The sequence below is a fragment of the Peromyscus eremicus genome, chromosome 9, assembly GCF_949786415.1.
Source record: "Peromyscus eremicus chromosome 9, PerEre_H2_v1, whole genome shotgun sequence".
Classification (NCBI taxonomy): domain Eukaryota; kingdom Metazoa; phylum Chordata; class Mammalia; order Rodentia; family Cricetidae; genus Peromyscus; species Peromyscus eremicus.
In genome coordinates, this window is record NC_081425.1 from 38,157,496 (window position 1) to 38,159,507 (window position 2,012).

Genomic DNA, 2,012 nt, shown 5'->3' on the forward strand with positions numbered 1-2,012 from the left:
CCCTGTTTTTTTGTTTTTTTAAATCATCTCTAACACAGTTCTCCACATTTCTCTACTGAGATATTAATCCCTTCCAGCTTACATGTGAGGACGTTTTGGGTAACTATGTATGATTTAGAAAACATTATAAAGCAATCCTACGCAAAATATTTGTCTGTCTCTGCAAAGCTTAGGACAAGTTGCTCTAATATTTCTATGTGTGATTGTGGGTATATATAAGGAAAAATGGTGACAAGATTTTCCTCAATAATTTTACATGGAAGATTAATCTCTTAAAATGCTGATTGGAAACGTCCTCTTCTTTCAATGAAGTTTCCTCCTTCATATGTGGGTAATATTAAGTGTAATTATTCATTAGCTAAACTACTACATAGTGTGAAATCCAAACTGTGAGTATCTCAAAACATTGGTAAAAGACCTTATAGTTTTACTATGTCATAAATCTAGGATTTCTGGAATGATAAATAACCCCATATCATTGATCCATTGTTTGTACCAAAAAGAAAGAGGTCATAGATTAAAACTTTACTATGTGTCACATATATCCTGGGAGGTTTAGACTGATATTGCCGCCAGTTTTCAGCAGGAATTATTTTAAAATTAGCCTTAGCAAATTATATCATGGATTAAATACTACATGAAATGACAACAATGTTGTGCCATGTAGTGAAGCCATTCTACATAAAGATACGAGTACAGAGGGAAGAGTGGAGCTAATCTTAGCAAGCATCTCTGATAATCACACTGCTCAGCCTTTATAAATGGTCATTTTTTTATGGGTACAGTGGACTTTATTGATGGTGTTTAAGAGAGTAGAGCTCCCTAAGCCCCTCCTGTTGTTCTGGGGGTCTGGGATGGAAAATGTGAGGGAGATGCTCAGTATCGGGGGCTGAGATGGGACAGGAACTGCTCAGCAGACGAGGGTCTCTCTTGCTGTCCTTGCTGGGGTGGGTAGTCCAGGCTGGCTTCTTACTCCTTGAAGGCCATGTAGGCCATGAGGTCCACCACCCTGTTGCTGTAGCCAAATTCATTGTCGTACCAGGAAATGAGCTTCACAGAGTCGTCATTGAGAGCAATGCCAGCCCCAGCATTGAAGGTGGAAGAGTGGGGGGTCACTGTTAAAGTCGCAGGAGACAACCTGGTCCTCAGTGTAGCCCAGGATGCCCTTTAGTGGGCCCTCCAACGCCTGCTTCACCACCTTCTTGATGTCGTCATACTTGGCAGGTTTCTTCAGGCAGCATGTCAGATCCACGACGGACACATTGGGGGTAGGAACACAGAAGGCCATGCCCGTGAGCTTCCCGTTCAGCTCTGGGATGACCTTGCCATCATCCCTGCATCCACCGGTGCCGCCAAGGCTGAATGGTCAAATTTTTAATTTTGATTTTTTTATTGTATGTTTTCTAGTAATGTTCTCACAAGCCAGTTCTCCAAGATGACCCTGGTTAGAAACCAGAGAGCCCCAAAGACTTCGAAATGACAAGCTGTGAATGGGTGCTCAATCTCATGCTTGCATATAGGGTTGACCCTTCAGGTTACCTTTTATTACTTCATTTTGATAGAAAAAAATTATATTTCTATATTCTCTATATCTATGATTAATCCTGTTCATCATATTGATTATAAGCGTAAGGCCCAATCAGTTTGCTTTGTATAAAGTTAATGTTCATATTTCTTACTGTGTTCCAACTTATTTTTTTCTATGTATGTATATATATATATATATATATATATATATATGTGTGTGTGTGTGTGTGTGTGTGTGTGTGTGTGTGTGTGTAGAGGGTTGTTTTTTTTTTGTGTGTGTGTGTGTGTGTGTGTGTGTGTGTGCATATAGCACCCATGAAGGCCGAAAGAGGGTTTTGGACTCCCTGGAGCTGGAGTTACAGGTAGTTGTGAGCAGCCTGACAAGGGTGCTGGAAACTGAATTTGAATCCTGGGCTTTGTGCAGGAGAAGCAAATTCTCTTAATCAGGAAGCCATTTCTCCAGCTCCTATGTTTCAAGTTTAACT

At 40.6% G+C, this 2,012-nt stretch overlaps 1 pseudogene; it reads right to left on the reverse strand.

The window, feature by feature from the left end:
- Positions 1-969: 969 nt before the first annotated feature.
- On the reverse strand, positions 970-1,321 carry LOC131919191 (glyceraldehyde-3-phosphate dehydrogenase-like; annotated as a pseudogene).
- Between the last annotated feature and the right edge of the window lie 691 nt (positions 1,322-2,012).